We start from the raw sequence: 18,074 nt of genomic DNA on the forward strand, positions 1-18,074 counted from the left end.
TGTAAGTGTAGACTGATATCCAACCTTAAAGACCGCACTGGACCCCTTTTTTGATATGAGTCTTTAGCTTTGTTCAGCATTCGTTTCAACTCCTCCCAGGCAGCCTGGATTTTACCTGTCCATGACTGTTGTCTCTGTGGGGTATAAGTTGGCCGGGGGTTTCATCTTGCACCCATAAATTGCTTTAAAAGGGGACATCCCAATACTCTGATGAACAGCAGTATTGTATACAAGTTGAGGAAGTCTACCCAGTCTTCCTGTTGATAGCTTATAAAGCACAGCAAGTATTGTTCCGAAATCTGATCCAGACGTTCGGACTGATAGTTTCTAAGTGATACCCCAGATCTTGCTCCACCCCAGACAACTTCAAAAACTCCCACCAGAACTTGGCAACAAACTGCGGGCCCCAATCTGAATGCATTTTACTTGGTAAAGAATGCAATCTGTGGATCCAGACTAAAGACGCAGAAACACCCTATATATATATATATAACCCAAATACCTTAAGTGCTGCTTGGGCCCAAGTGGACCAAAATAGATGAAAGCAAACATCAGGCTGGGAAATCAGCTTTGTCCATGTCCATGACACAACAGACTTCTTGAGGAAACTGCAGTCCATTGACAATCTCCTAGAAAACAGCATTCTAGCTACCATCTTAAAGATGGACAAGCCATTAGAAACATCATCCCTAACAACACCAACAAGCAGATCTTGCCACAGAACTCCAGATGTTTGTTCTCACCCACAACGACTTGAGGTTTGGATACTTATACTGTCAAATCAATAACACAGCTATGGGCAACTGCATGGCTCCACAGGAGGCCAACAATTTCATGGCAGTTCTAAAACAGTGTTTTCTGAACACATTGGTGACATTTTCATTCTCTGCATCCATGGCAAAGAAACCCTTAAAAATTTCACTAGGCTTTCAACAACTTCCATCCCACCCTCAATCTAACTGTGAAATACTTCACACAAGAAATAATCTTTTTAGGCTCCACAGTACAGAGACAGACACACAAATACCACATGATACCAGAAACAGACAGATCAGCAAACATATCTACATGCCTCCAGCTACCACCTCAACCACATCAAGCCATCAGTTGGCTATAGTTAAGCCCTATGTCATATTCACATCTGTTCCAATCCCTCAGACACATACTAATTTGAAGGAGCTACAGCAGGTATATTTACAACTACAAAAGCTACCTGATATGGTAAGAAAGATTAGCGGAAAGGCCAGAATGATATACACGGACAGCTTGCTACAAGGATGGCCCAAATAAGATAACAGAAAACCACAGGTAGTCACATGAAGCTAAAGAAAGGGGGGAAAGTGCCCACCCAAAAAAAACCAAACAAACTACAGTCTCCAATCTTTTTTGACATTGCATTAAATATGGAAAAACATATAGCTAACATAAACATAAAGAAATCATACAAAGACTGTAAACAAACTGTAAAAAGTGAAAAATTGAACCTCTACATGAACTACTAACAGCAATAAACTTCCTAGCCGAAGAAAGATGTGGTAATCAAGATTGCATACAGGCTGTAACAGACAATAAATAGAGAATTAACAGTTCAACAACTTACCTTGCAATACATAGTAACTATGGCAATTGGCTCATCCCTCACCAGTTTTGCTGAATGGTTTCTCAAGGTGCCAGTATTTTCAAACTGTAGAGCAAAATCACATAAAATCAATACAAAATAAGCATATTTATGTCATAATATTACAACGATTACAAGATAATAGAAGAAAAAAGAAGGGAGGGGTAATTATGGAGTTAGTAAGGCACTAACCTTAATCTAGTCTAGAGTAATAATAAATAGCATAATGCCTCAAGACTTGGTGCATATGGTTATAAAGACTCCAATATTTATCTGCAAGGATAAATAATTGTTTAAAAATCTGTCAAAAGGAGAGGCAAAATCCAACCATCTTTCTTGAAAAAAATGTTTCTTACCTATTCGTGCCTTAGTAATTCAATCAGGAAAAATCTCCAGCCAAAAAAACCTCCTAGCCAAAAGCTACACCTTTCTAAACTCCAACTTCCCTATAAAGAACCCAAAAGCTAGAGGCTACCAATTCTGATAGTAGTGCTAAAAAAAATCTTAAAGGGAATATTGCCACAACAAGCCACATACTAAGACAAAACATATCTAAACACCGCCCGCGGCGCCATGGGCGCCGCGGACTAAATAAAGCGCTAAGGGGCGGGATGTGTCCGTGATGAGGAAGGGTCCAGATTGGACCCTTCCTCCGGACAGACAATCGGAGGGAGCAATCGGCAGGCGCTTCGATTCCCAGCCCCAGCAACTACGAGCTGCGCACAGCGTGGCTCGCAGTTGCTCCTGGCCTGACGCCTCAGAGAGCCGCTGCCCGAGAGAGCTGCTGCCGCCGTGAGACTGCCGCCCGGGGGACACGCAAAACTGTAAGTTTCTAGCGCCCGCTGTAGTTAGATCCTGGTTTTAGTAAGCTAAATATATTAGTATAGACCATAGTCTCTAATAAAGTACCTGAGTAGCTTTGTGAATTATTAAGTATCAAGTAATTCTATTGCCTGAATAAAAAAAGATGACTTAAAATAATTCGGTTTTGCATAGTTAGAGGAAAGCCAGGGGAGTGGGAGCTTTCCTGACCTTGCCGGACAGGCCACTCTACAAGGTGGGAACCACAACGGAGAAAGCACATATATGAGGAATTACTAATCTTGCCCCTTTGAAAGTTGGCGCTCACAGAAAACCTTGCTAAAATGTGTGAAGTTGTCATAGTGGTGCAGGTGGGGGGGAAGTGGTTTTGCAAACATGAGGGGTCCAAAGCCATGAAGGGCTTAGCATGTGACAGCCAATATCTTAACTTGAGCCCTGTAACTGCTTGGCAGCCAGTGGAGTGGCTACAGAATGGGAGTTAATATGCCTGCTCCATTTGTGTGTGTGTGTGTGTGTGTGTGTGTGTGTGTGTGTGTGTGTATGGGGGAGAAGTGCTAAATATTAAAACATTAATGCCTGTTATGTTTTCTCCATTTAGATACTTGCTGCTGAGATAGTGACAGGCTGTAAATATCACCATAAGTATTTACTTGTAGCATTCTGGTGCTCGCCTTGAAATCGTTGCAGCTTTGTGTGCAGCCTGACAAAAATGATGCAGAACCCTTCCGCTGAATATTAATTTTGATAGCATTCTCTCTCATTTTTTCTTATGGGGAAGAATATTTCTGCATGCTTAGTGATTTTGCTAGCGGCAGATGGACACACAAAGTTGTTCCAATGGCTCCTCTAAAGAATCTCACAGAAAGAGGAGGCAGATGGCAAAGCAAATTGCTTTAATTTTAATAAAAGCTTTCATTTACTCTGATTTTAGCACTGGCAAATAGCTGCAAGTCACCCAACGTGCAGATTATTAGAATCTATCTTTCATAGGGCCAGACAACTCAGGGGGCTGGCAAGGATCTTGAGCCTTTGGCATAGAGAGTTGTCAGAGCTGATCAGGACTGATGATGAATTATGACCATCTGATGGCTCTTTTGGTGGTCCTTATGGTAGGCACCATTCCTTCCATTTCCTGACAGGACACAGGAAAACAAAGATGGCTGCTTGTATTGATGCCTTCATAGTAAACCTAAGAAATCATAGATGTTGTTCAAGTTGTTTCAGTGTGGAGACGAAGAGAAGAAATTGTTAGGTATTCTCCCTAGAATGTTTTAAAATTTTCATAAGCTGGTAGACCCCACTTTTGGCTAAAGTATTTACCCGTATCAATGAAACAGGTGATCTACCAGAAGGATGAATGACAGGTGATCTACCAGAAGGGTGAATTACCCATATCAATGAAACAGGTGATCTACCAGAAGGGTGAATGTACCTATCTGCAAAAAGAGCAATATCGTCCAATAAGTCTCCTATCATCCAATAAGTCTCCTAAACGTAGCTTCGAAGCCGAATAGTAGATACTTAAAACATAAATTGGAAGAATGGGTAGAAGATAATAGTGTCATCAATAATTGCCATATTGGGCTATGCTACAACACATGAACATTGTCAAACGCTGTACTATTTGGCTAAGGTAAAGGTAAGGGTATCCCCTGTGCAAGTACCGAGTCATGTCTGACCATTGGGGTGACGCCCTCCAGCGTTTTCATGGCAGACTCAATACAGGGTGGCCTTGCCAGTGCCTTCCCCAGTCATAATTAGCTCAGCTAATTATGGTCCTACACAAGCCCTTTATGTGACGTGGATTTTGCATCAGCGTTCGATTCGATACACAGTCTATGGCTGTTAGGAATTTGGGTCAAGAGGGTAAGCGCATATTGGGGCAGGCAGACAAACAGGATGCAGTCAGTCATTGTGCGGGCTGGGAGATCAACAGTCAAGGAGCACAGAGAGAAAAACCTAATAACCTCCCTCTATGACAAGTTGCTGAGGTAAGCCTTTTACCAGCCAACAGAATAGAACTAGTCCTCTAGTCTTACTTGAATCCCGAGGCCAAAATGATTCGGGGCAGCAGTTCCTCTGAAAGATCTATATCTGAGACTTTGGAGAGCTCTTATGAATCAAAATTGGCAATAGTGAACTTGATAGAACAAAGGTTTGATGCAGTAGAAGGCAGATTCATGTATTCCAATGTGTAGAAAAGAGTTTCAAAATCTTATTATTTATTACTTAGTTATTTATCTAATTTATATGCCCTTATTTAGTATTTATTTATTTATTTGGTGATTTTTCCCGCCACTCTCCAAAGGCTTATGGCGGGTTACAAATGTCCGATATAATCTAAAAAATCCCATTAAAACCCCTGACATAAAAACCATAAATACAACAATATCATCAGTATAACATAAAGATATGGCGGAAACATCTTCCCATCCCTAACATCCCCAGCAATACTTTGGGGGTTGGGGGGGAAGAGAAGGGTGAGGAGGGGACAGATGGAATTTGCAAGCTGCCGCTCCTATAGGAGGCTCAGGGTGGTGAATGGAAACACAACTACTGCATTTGTCCTCTGTGGCTGCCATCAAGCAAACCTACATGCATGCACGGGAGAGAAACTTGCACACAACTGGGAGTTTCAATGACATTTCCAAAGCAGCCATAGGCACTGTTGGCAAAAGCACTTACCATATTTTACAAATTAAATAAAAAATAACTTGCCTCTTTTGCTCATGGAGGGAAATCCTGGGGAGGGGGGGAACCCTCTGGTTCATTATCTCTATTTCTGCCCACATACCATAAGAGAAAACCTGTCTCTTTTTAAAAAGCTTTTCTCAATTAGATAATATATCCAAATACCAACAGAAAAACCCGTCCTTCCATAGTATCTTACACCAGAAGTGATTACATTCGTACCCTCCCTTGTATATTAGGCCTGTTCTATGAAAGGTTAGGGAAAACATAAGCCCCACTGAGAATTCAGAACAGCTCAGCATCTAACAAAATCCAGACAATAGCCCAGGTTACAGTCTACTGTTCTGCACTGAATTATTTCAGAAATATGCCATTCAGCCACAATAATAGCTCAGCATGCTCGGTGTTATTCCAAGAAAAGGATACATAACAGAAGAATGATTGCAATTATCTGATTTATGGATTCTGCTGTTACACTGTGTCTTCCAGCTCTGCAAGCGCACATTCAGCACCCCCAGGCTTTCCACTGGAAATCAATAGGGATGTCTGCAAGGGCTCTAAAGTGAAATTTTATCACACAATGTTGTATCAAATTGTTTCACTAAAGATATTTACCATAAGCATGAAAAATCCAAGGTTCCTTAACTTGGAGGCTGGGCGGATCACTGTTTTAACTGATATTTGCTGCATATCTTCCCTGAATACTAGCGGGAGGCTATATGTAGTTCATAAAATTCTACACCCGTTATTTACTGAAACTAAACTATGGGAAGAATCCTCTTGCATGATTTCAAAAGATTCTAATGCACAAAGATTCTAATGCACAAAGATTTCAAAAGATTCTAATGTAATGCACAAAGACCGTTTATGCACTGGGAACTTCACTGCCGCAGCTCCCATGCAGGAGCACAAATCGGGGGCAGATGAGGCGCACCAGGCCAAATGCTCCCCCGTGTGGGTGCAGGACGAGGTGGGGCAACCTGCCACGACTAAAATTCCAGCCTGCAGCCCGGCATGAAACCTCCATTGCATAAATCGTCAAAGCGACACAATACTCCTGGCTCTTCATTTTAAGGGGCTATTCCACATTCATTCTGCACAGGGAAATTAGGAGAGCAGAAAAATGGATGCTCACATAAAGCTTGTAGGTAGGGGCTTCTCAGCAATCAATGTCCCTGAATTTAGAAATGTTTGTTATGTTGAGAACTTCCATGAGAACAGAATTACATCACCAAATTAAAGTCCTTCAAAACTATAGCCAACTGCTGTAATTTAGCTTTTCACTAATGTGGCCCCAAACTGGTGGAATGAGCTCCCGAAAGAGCTAAGGGCCCTGTCGGAGTTAACAGCTTTCTGCAGGGCCTGCAAAATGGAGCTCTTCCGCCAGGCATATGGATGAGGCCAGGGCGGGTGGTCCTGACATTAAATCTGGGCTCCCTGGGTTTATCTGAATGATCTGATTGCTTCACTCCCATATTAGCAACCTGATGTCCCTCGGCTAACGTGGGGCGGTTTGGGGGGGGGGTTAGTGGGGTTAGTTAGTGCTCGCCTGTTGCCTAACATTGATAACGTTGATAGCGTAGATTGGTTTTAATAGTTTTAACTATGGGTTTTATTGCAATTTTTATCTTGTAAACCACAGTGAGAATAAGGGAATAAATAAATAAATAAATAAATAAATAAATAAATAAATAAATAAAATGACATGCTTTTGTTTCAGTGTTTTATCAAAAACTCCAGTATATTTTCTTTGAGCATTCAAAGACTCATTTCAGTTCCAGAAGGCTGGTATACTCTGTTCAGCACCCAAATCCCTTCTCTAAATAAACCAGTACTGTTCTTGAGTTCTGTCAACCCTTCAAGTTTCCAAAGGCAGTTTCTCAGTATGCCAGACCAGGGATCTCTCCCTTCTTCAGAGCTTTCTCTGCTAAGTTGATGCTAACCTTTTCGATTTCTTGGAGCAGCCTGACACCCAAGGATCTCTGTAACAGTTTCTGCACTAGTGATATCATTCAAATTTGCATTTTTAAATGGTCAACTTTTTCATTCATTTCTGCATCGAAATCTGTTTCTTCGGGTACAGACCCGAATTGCCCCTTACTTGCCCCGCAGCAGAAGAATCCCTAGAAAAAACAGTTTCATCTTTTCAAGTGGGGTCTAATGAGATATAATTTGCGGTTGTTCAGTGCAAAAATGGTAGGTTTGTTTGTTTTTTGCTGCGCCCACCATTTTGAGTCATTTGGACACACCTCACCTCCGTTGTGTGGATGGATCCCTTTCCTATGTGCTGTTCCCCAGTGTAGGAGCTATGACAGATGACGCATGAGTCACATTGTGTACACTGTTGTCAAAGAGGGAATAGTAAGAAATCACTGAAGGGAAAGGCAGAAAGAGACAGTATAAGATAGAAAAATAAGTATAATGTGAAGAAGAAAGAAGGAGAGGAACTGGGCACTTGAAGACAGGGGAGCAGAGGGACTCCTTTCATTGGATGGGTGAAAAATTTATTTTATAGATCCATGAACAAAGACTGGATCAATTGACCTATTTCAGTTGAACTACTAGAAGGATTCTTAACGATGGCTGGTAAGAGCTCTCTTTAGAAATTTTTATTATTATTATTAAAGTACAACTTAATGGCAGAACAAAAACACACACCACTAAGTATATCACTTCCACATAGTTAAAATGTCCTGAATAATCCAATATCCAGATAATTTGTTTTCATGAGGTTTTAAAAGGCACCAGCTCAATGACAGCTTTTTGAGATATTTATTATCATTGATTTATTGAATTTGCTTAAAAAGTCCAGCCATTTTGGCTGGATCCCAAGATTTAACTAACCTTTCTGTGAGGAAAGGAAAAAAAGAAAGATGCCATTTAGCTTCTAGAATTCTGTGAGACATTAACCTATTCCAGGTCAATTAAAATCAGTTACAGGTGCCATTGGACCCCAAAAGTATAATCAGTGTTTCAAATGTAAGCTAATGCCTTAATACTACCTTATTTATTTACCCAGTGTATATCCAGGCTTTCTGCCCTTTCAAATGTAAATTTCCCCTTAGTTGTAAAATGTCACTACTAGAGATGGGCATGAACTACATTTTTGCGGTTCATTGTGTTTCGTGGTTCATGGCCGAGCAAAGAACTGAACCAGAAATATATAGGAACGAGGAGGCTGGCTTGCAAACTGAATTGGTTGGTAGCAGTTTGTGACCCCCACTTTTGGCTCTTCACCATTTTTAATGGGGAGAAAACCTGCTTTTTACTCCTCATGAAAAGTGGTGGTGGGCAGAAATCAGGGGCAGCCATTTAAACTCCTGCTTTCTACTCACTGCTGCTCAGCTATTTTTTGTGATGGGCAGAAAGCAAAGGTTTAAATAATTTGGAGCCATTTAAATGCCTGCTTTTTGTTTATCCTGAACCACCACAAACTACCCTGAAATTCATGGAGATTCATGGTGGTTTTTCAGTTTATGAACTTGACTGGTCAAAATTCATCATGAATTTATGTTCATGAGCCAGGTTGTGCTTATCCCTTCCCCCTGCATGAGGAAAAATGTCTGCTTGTGTGTTAGAACAGCTCCAACATAAAATGTTAGTATTTTCAATTTTTAAAAAAATTCAATTAACAGTAAGAAACAAACAGTGAAGTAATTCATTTTTACAGACTGGAACATTAACAGCCATTCTTATTCAAGTTGAATCAGAAAAGCCATTGTTTAAGGTTTTATTCAATTTCATTTTAAAGTTGATACCCAAATATTTGTCATTGCAAATAATCATCTAATTAAGTGTAGATAGTATACATGTAATGTTATCAAAATTAGACATGAGTTGGTCTTGCTCTTTCACTACGGACAGTAGAGAAAACAAAGTTTTTCTTGAAAGCACTGAAACCAAGAGTTCTCATGCAGAAGACTTCTTAATGATACTCCGTTTAAATATTGAAGACTTTAAATAACTTTCTTGACTAACAAGATATTATGACTCAACTGAACATTTTTATCATTGTATATGGCTGTTTATATTATTTATAAGGGATATGTAAGAAGTAAGTCTGAGGCTTATGACTCTCAATTTATCCCATATTTCTAGAACAGTAATGATGAAATGATTGTACTTCAGTTCTTTCAAAATGCTCTTAGAAGAACCTTGATAGGGTAGACAACTTAAAGGTATTTATAATACCTGCTGCTATTTTCTTAACAACAGTAATCCATTGAATCAATCACTTCTGGTATATAAGGATAATGTCTATTAGGACAATAATAACGTACAATATCAGGACAATAAATCTTTTGGATTGTTGCAAAGGCAGATCTGATGTTTATGATGGCTCCAACTATATATTTTCATTCATACTGTATAATTTTAAAGGGTGCTGATAAGTATGGGAACAATTAAGAGTAATGGACATAATAACAGGCATCACATTCTCCCTATAGATCATGAGCTCTCTCACCAATTGTGTAAAATTAGCTTCAAAGGTATGTTGAAGTTGGTCTACTAAATAGATCTTTAAATATTGCACATGGATCCCAACAAAGACCATATGAAGTATTTTCTCTTCACAGCATCTGATACATTAGAGTATTAATTTGGCATCTAGAAAAGTTACCAATTTCCTTCCCTTATAGACCAGTTATCCTGATTTCAGACGCACAGCAGGCAGGTAGAGTTAGTCAAAATATTATTTCAAAGTCCAGATACCAGTTAAAGCACACTCATAGTTTCAAGTCCAAAGAGAAATCCAAAAGTAGAGTTCTAGAGCACAGGCCAAAGAGAGGGGAATCAATTAAACATGTGAACTGCAAAGTTTGTAACTATCAGTCATGTTACTTCCACGCAACTCCTTTCTTGTTTCCTGGTTTTATACATCAGGCTAAACACCTGCACAACACCTTAGCCCTCCTAAGAGAGAGAGAGAGAGAGAGAGATTTATAGTGCTGTCCTTTCCTGAGTTAGTCCATGAATTTCCATGACCGTGATGCTATTTAGGACTGCAGTGTTGCTAATTGCTTACATAGAGTCTTTTATCTATCATCTTTCCAATCAATAAATCTTCTTGCTGCCTTTCACCCGCCCCCAAGAGATGTGAAATTGGCATTGAGAGTACAACGTTTGGATAAGGATTACCCAATTGTCTCTTCCAGACAACAATAAAGAAGTTTACCATGACCTTTCCAAAGTAATTTCTAGTAAGCAAAATAATAATAATAACCAAAAAGAGGGAAAGGATTTAGAATAACAGATAAAAAGCAATATAACAAATTTTACATGTAAGGAAATTTGTGGAAGTGACATCAGATGATATTCTAAGAATAATAATTTTACAAAAAAAGAACAAACAAAAACATAATAAAGATATTATCCCCATGTAAACTATAAAACAAAACTAAAATAACAATCCCAGGGAATTCTACTCATGATCCTACTTAGTCTGTTTAATAGATTTTACTCATGCAGAGCATAAGAAGTTGCTCTATCTTTGTTTATCAAGGTCAAATTACTTGGACTGGCAGAGGTTCACCAGGGTTTCAGGTAAAAGTTTAAAGTCTTCGACGCGGTGTCCCTGTTCCTTTCCCGCCCCCTGTGACCACATTGCCAACAACCCCCACCTAACACCCCCACACTTCTGTGCCGCCGCTTCCCGCACACTCAAGACACCCAAACCACTGACTACCCCCTCGCTCCCCTGAACCCTTTCCGCACCCCCCCATGATGACACGACGCTCACTGGCCACCTCTCAACCCGCTGCACTCCTGCCCCTTCCCACCCCCACCCCGCCCGTCCCCAACCCCAGCCCATTGCCACCAGTCTACTCACCCTGACGCCGTTCGCTGCTTCCCTGAGCCTTTTCGCCCCTTCCGTCTGTGTTGCAGGGAGGCCACACGGCCTGCACGGCCTCCGCAAACGACCTGGAATGAACCAGGCATGCGCGGACTCTCGCGCATGCCTGGTTCCCCTGCCCAACCCCCCAGATGCACGCCCCTGCCCCTCGCCCCGCCCCCAAGCCCACGCTCCCAGACCTCCCTGCCGCCGCGCCTCCCGAAAGCTCCCTCGCCGTGACTTCAACAGGCATGTGCGCACTACAGCCCATGCCTGCTTGCTCTCGCCATCGCCGGCCCAACCTTCACGCCGCCCACCAGCCTGAGCTGCCCTTCCTACTCGCCGCCGCGCCTGCTTTCCGTTACCTTGCCGCCCGCCGCTGCACCCAGGTAAGCCCGCGAGCACACCCCAGCTCCCAGCCGTCGGAACGCCACCGCACCGCCCTTCTGCCGCCCCCATGACAGCCTTGCCGCCTCACTGACGCGGCGAGACTGTCCCCAAGGACGGGAGAACGCCTGCCTGCTCGGCCCCGGCCCCCGGGAAGCCTTCGCACTCCAAAGGCTTCCCCAGCCCGGCCTGCCTAGCGCCCATTTTATTCCCACATAAAATGGGCTTTAGTTCTAGTTTACCAATAATCCTAAAAATTAGTTTTCACTGTATTTATCCACATGTGATTGATAAATACATAGTAACAGTTGTCATCCTCAGAATCATGGCAACAATTATGTTTATTAGCACCAAACAGGGCACATAAACAAATTGGTAATATAATGTCTGGTATCATCTAAGGAAGACATAGCAATTGACCAATACCAGTCACTTTCAAGCAAGAAAAATGTCACACTAAAAATCTCCATTTCCTTGTTGTGGTACACTAGTGGGTATGGTGACATAATTTATAGAGCAACCATGGATACCTAGAATCTCCTCTTCCTTCCATTCCCAGGAGGGAAGAACCCTCTACAACAGCAGAAATAGAATTCAGGCAGAGGAAGGTTTATTATCTGTAACCATGAATATATAAATAAAAGAGTTAAGGAGTCCTGGGAGGAGTTTGGTGTGACTGTTTAACTGGCCAGTCAGGTTGCCCGTAGGAACCTGTATGCCCCTAATTGGCTGCCCAATCAAATTATGGCTCCTGCCCCTAACCATCTCTTCACAGTTCTGCTGTTTTGTTGAAGTCCATGGGTGCTCAGACGCCTGTCCCGCAATGAGTGAGCTGCCATGGTTGCATGGGGGCCCTTCGGCTTGGGCTAGTGTAATCTATTCTCCTCTCTCAGGGCTCTCCCATCTCAGTTCTGCAATTACAAACCGGGTCTGGGGGGCCATTAGGGATCCAAAGCTGTTCTAACAAACATTCCATGTACTTTTCTGTTAAAATATGGACTTTTCATAATCCCCACCCTCTGTACTTCTGACCCTTCATGCCCCCTTAAACTTTCTGGGTTCTAATTTTTTCATGTCTCCTACACAGAAGGTCTGCCCTGCAAGGAGCCACCCAAACAAGTGGGCTCTACAGAATAACAATGGTCCATTCTCAGTGTTCCCCTAAGAAGCTTGAAGGGGGCTTTAAAACCCTGGAAACTGGTCTCAGCGAGGCTCCCTGCAATAGGCGGCAACCAGAGCCAGTGTTTGGAAAGGAGACCACCAAGGAATACCATGGTTGTGCCACAGAGGCAAGCAATGACAAATGTCTCTTGCCTTAAAAACAAACAAACATGGGGTCTCTAAAAGTCAGCTGTGGCTTGATAGGGGCGAGGGGAAGCAGGAACACAGAAAGAACGTGAGCAAATGACATTTTTTACATGCTTATTCCAAGAGAAGTTTGAACATTTTAATGGATGGAAACATTGCATCACAAGAGATATTACACTTCTCGCATGTGCCTTCATTACTTTCTGCGGCTTTCACAAAAGAGAAAAAAAGTAAAAGTATTTATAGGAACTTGATTTACTGGAGATGTAAAAATTTCCAAACAGTGCTTCAAGCTAAAGTGATATCTGGAGCTGGTGATAAAACTTTAAGTAAAATGACATAATTAAAATGTTAGTGAGGGGATGAATGCAAGATATATGCACCCATCCTCATGTATTCGGCTGGATGGTGCTACAGCTGCAGTGTACCTAACAGACGTTCAGGCTGCCAAAATAAGATGTAAATTCTGTCTTGCTGCATAAATGATCGAATTAAATCTTCGAAGCAGGATTTACTGGCAAGGCATTGGAATCAATCTCTTTAAAAGGCATTTTAAGGACATAAACAAGTGTTGTAGATACCCTGGGCAAAATTAAACATAAAAATGTATTGCCTTTGAGGCAGAACAAAATAGTTTCTTGCAGTGAACAATATTGCAATGTCTCAGCAGGAGCTTAAAATTCTATTTCAGTGAAGAAGCTTGGGAAACACATGCACACACCAAAAAGGCATGCATTCCTAAGAAACCGCTGTCCTTGATAATGGAGAAGTTGAGATTCCGGACAGAAAAGTGCAGTGCGCATAACCAATGCTATTTAGTAGACAAACTTCTTCCCTACAGAATAAGCCTAACTCAGAGACAATCACAGACATGTTGTCAGACAAAAGCACAGAAATAACTTCTGTTGTGTCCAGATTTGCTTGGAGAGCAATCAAAACAAGGAAGAGCTGGTTGGATTCGGAGCAACTTAGGCAGAGATAGTCTCAATTGCTTGAGATAATGCTTGTGAGTTTTAAAAACAGAATGATTCTTATAGTTGGAATGTTTTTATTTTTTATAATATTTAAGTTATCAATGATTCTTTTATCTTGTTAATGCCAGATGTTTTTATGTACCTTAATTTGACTACTGGTCTAGTACCGTAATAATAAAGACTTGACTTGACTTGATAACTAATGCTATGCTTTGAACGAGCAAAAACAAAAACCCTCGAGGAATACTATATTTGTCCAAATGTTTAGCTTGCTTTCATTTACCCACGCCGATCAAAAACGAATAGGGCAGCAAGCAAGCAAACAACTAGGGACTGAAATGCAGGCAGTTATCTCAGCTGTAGATGGACTATTTCCAGTCACAGAGCATTGATCATGGGATCAATGTTGTCATTGCCAGGGTCAAAGTCACAGGAACTGATCTCTGAGTCCTTGCACAAGATGAAGATGAAATGAGCTTGAGCGTTTGACTTATAAACCTGTTCCCCTTCAGAAATGTGTGTGCCTGGTTGCCAAAGCACATGGGTGAATGAGACTAAAAACCAAGCCTTTTCAATATGTAAATTTTGTAAAGGAGAGATACTGTTTACATGGATGTAGTGTCCCTGACACATTGTACCACATACTTCTGGTGTGTCCTACGTTTGAAGTATTTTGTCACCCGTTAGCTAATTATCTGAAGAAATTGAAATTCAGCTGTGTTAATGAGAAACACTGGATTAAAATGATACTAAATGTGAGGGACACAGCAACTATTATAAAAGTAGCAAAGTTTTTACTGCCAATTTTAAATGAAAATCTTTTACGATAGATTTTACATCTGAAACTGTTTGAAATTTTCATTTTATGCTTTGCAATTTTATACCAATAAAGGTACTCTGAATCTATGTAAATTTACCTTCAGCATGCCTAGTATCTCACCAATCACGGACTGCAATTCACAGCTTGACACCCTTGTTATTGCATCCCTGGCTGAGAAAAAGAACAAAGTGTATCAAACCTCTGACTGGAGAACAGCGTTCAGCGTGGTGAAATACAGACCCAAACTATTAAAATGTTACATCTGTATTTTCTTAATGTTGGCTATCAAATGCCCTAACAGTATCTCCCAAAAATGGAAAGACTTCCTGTTGCTTCTCCTGAACCTTTGCTGGCTTTGGATCTACCATCGAAAGCATATATCTGGATATCCTTATAATAGATTCAGTATCGGTGACACTAATATGGTGCTGCAATTCCTTCTGGAGGATTATTGCTCCTCCCCATAGGCACTGAGCCTCTAGGTGCTTCCCATGATATTTAATATGTTAATTAAGTCACCGGTCAGAGGATTTGGAGTGAGGTGCTATCAATATGCACAAGAACATAGGGAGATCAATGTTGGATCAGACCAGTAGTCTATCTAGTTCAACATCCTGTTTCACAGGGTTAGCCCATTGCCTTGGAGGGTCAACAAACAAGGCAAAGAAGCTAAAACCCGGTATTCATAGGTTTACACCTCTATCTATGGAGATTCCCTTCAGTTACCATAGCTGGAAACCAGTGGCTAATAGCTACTGAAAAAACTGTCCTCCAGCATGGACCTATCCACTCATGCAAACAATGACCAACTCTCTCTTTCTATTTTCCATCTGATCTAGAGGAGAATCTAAGCTTCTGAACTAGTGTCTAAAGTGAGTAAATGACTTGATGGGTTCTGACAAACTTAATGTAGAAAAGTAATTGGCAGGTTTGTCTACAGTTGCTCATGCTTATAAAGGAGGGCCTGCAAAAGTGAGCTCCTCCACCAGGCATTTGGTTGAGGTCTACCTGTGCCATCACTTCCCAAGGGCCCTCCTCCTGAGCCCCCTCCTATGGCACCCATCATAATTCCGCCCAACCCACTAGGCTATCAGTATGAGTTAATTTAATGTTACCCACATTTTTCTATGGTTCCATGTTGTTGTTTCACTTCATTCGTTATTGTTAATCTAAGTTCTCCATATTGTTTCTGTTCTGTTTTATGTGAACCGCCCTGAGCCTTCCGGGATAAATAAATAAACAAACAAACAAATAAATAAAATATAATGAAGATACAGGGAACTCTTACACCAAATAGAGGTCTGTATTCAATCTTGGAAATCTGACTTTTGAAAATGATGGTTTTATGGGTTAAATTCAGCACAGAGACACAAAGAATAAAAAGAACTGGCTTTTCTGGATCCTTCCTTTTACTGTCTGAAGGGGGCTCAAAGTGGTTTACAATTTCCTACCCTCCCTCCCTCCACAACAGACACCCTATGAGGTAGGTGAGACTGAGACAGCCCTGAGAGAACTATGATTGGCTCAAGGTCAACCAATGAGCTACACGTGCAGAAGTGAGGAATCCAACCCAGTTCTCCAGATTAGAGGCTGCTGCTCTTAATCACTCTACGCACCTGGCTCCCAATTAGATACCACACCTGAAATCAAACAATGGCTAGGACATCCATTTCTTTTAAAAATGTCAATTTGATTCAGGCTGCTGTGTGACGAGCCAATAGCTTTGTAGGCTGCCTGCTGTATTGTAATCTTCACCAACAACTTGCTACTGTGTTATTTTTGACATGTGGAATGCTGAAAAACCTTCCCTCCCTTCAAACCCAGAGCAATTGTAGTATATAACTGCATGTATGTATGTATTTATTTATTTCAAAAAATCTGGGCAGCATTGTAACACCGGGTGTGCTTCTCCTCTTCATCTGCAACCTAATAAAGCTCAAAGCTGATAGCTGGTCCAATATCAACGTTATTCTTTGCAATAAGCTTCATTATTGCAGCACCTGGATGATTTTTTTTGAAAGACTAGTTTCTAAACTGCAGCTTTTCTGCCTTTGTTTAATGAAGGCGAGGAATGGCAGCACAGAGGACATAAACAGCTGAACGCCCATCGTCATTCCAGAACATCCTACTGAGATATATTATCTGGATGCTATACAACAAACTATATTTAGTTTTAATGTCTTGGAAACAGCATGCATTTGGGGTTAGGCATGTGCCTGCCTCCATAAGAAAGCATCTTTCATTTTCTATAATTTTCTGTTTTTTTTCACAGCAAGCTCAGGAGAATCTTGCTCATTTGCACGATTATCAACACCATTCCATGTGTGCTTCTCAGCAAGCAAGAGAACCCTCCAATGACTATGGCAGCCTTCCAAATTGTGCATCCTGACTTTTATTTTTGTTAAAAAAAAATCTGCTCAAGGATTTCTTTCCCTAGTTTAACTTGGCATATATTCAATAATCCTAATGATCAGGGAGAAATTTTTTAGGAAAGGAAATAGCTATTCCGCTTAGAGGAAAGAGGGATCTGCTTGTTTTCCGTATTTAAACACCTGCTGTGTCAATTACTAATCCTTGCAGTGCACTGATACAGAGGTCTATCAAAGGGCATGGAAACCAATGGGAGTTTTTCACTTATAGAGATGTACAAAGGTTTCCTGTCTCTTTCTTTCTGTAGACATTTCAATTCCCCACATCCTAGTATTTGCATTTTTGGGACCATTCACCTCTATCTTTTACTGAAGCATCTATGTACTGACATCCTAGGGACAGGGGAATGTAGATATTTGGGTGCATGGGTAGGTAGATAAGCAGAAAAGAGTTACCATGAGTTGAATTAGATTTAACACAAACAATTTGTGTAGTACAGCCAGGCATGGTGACAGTTGCAGTATAATCCTAAACTGGCCTACTCAGGATGCTGCCTAGGTCTAGAAGAAGAAGAAGAGTTGGTTCTTTCTCTACCCGAAGGAGGCTCAAAGCAGCATACAGTCGCTTTCCCTTTCCTCTCCCCACAACAGACATCCTGTGAGGTAGGTGAGACTGAGAGAGCCCTGATATTCCTGCTCGGTCAGAACAGCTTTATCAGTGCTGTGGCGAGCACAAGGTCACCCAGCTGGCTGCATGTGGGGGAGTGCAGAATCAAACCCGGCATGCCAGATTAGAAGTCCACACTCCTAACCACTACACCAAAATGGCTCTCTAGGCAATAGAGTTTACATCCAGAATACTGTTCTTAGAATTCCACTGCTCATTACCTAGCAGTACAAATTGAAATGGCAGATTATAAAAAGAAGCAGGATCAAGAGATGATTGCCCCCCCCCCCATCCAATACAGAACAAACAGATACAGGTACACTCTATGAGTCATGAAGTGGTCTCAACTAACTAGAGGATATAGTTGAAAAATACAAGCCTAGCTATTTCCCTTAGAGCAAATCTGTGGACCATCTAATTGACCAATGGTCTATCTAATTTAGGTCAGCATCTTGTCTCCAATAGTGACCAGCCAGATTCACCACAAGCCGGACCTGTCACTGTTCCCCAACATCTCAGATGTAATCTGCCCCTGAACGTAGAAGCCCCATTCAGTTATCACCGTAGTGTAACAACCAGTGTGGA

The 18,074-nt window shown here is 41.3% G+C and overlaps 1 long non-coding RNA gene across 1 annotated transcript in view; it reads right to left on the minus strand.

Annotated features, from left to right (window-relative positions):
• Positions 1-14,598, minus strand: part of LOC143836767 (uncharacterized) — a 191,083-nt gene extending 176,485 nt beyond the window's left edge. Inside the window, exons 1-2 of the long non-coding RNA XR_013230720.1 lie at positions 14,551-14,598; positions 1,601-1,684 (exon numbers count right to left, since the gene is read on the minus strand). This is a non-coding gene — a long non-coding RNA (uncharacterized LOC143836767). The remainder of the gene's footprint in view (positions 1-1,600; positions 1,685-14,550) is intronic.
• Positions 14,599-18,074: the final 3,476 nt, after the last annotated feature.

This window comes from Paroedura picta, chromosome 4, assembly GCF_049243985.1.
Source record: "Paroedura picta isolate Pp20150507F chromosome 4, Ppicta_v3.0, whole genome shotgun sequence".
NCBI classification, from domain to species: Eukaryota; Metazoa; Chordata; class Lepidosauria; order Squamata; family Gekkonidae; genus Paroedura; species Paroedura picta.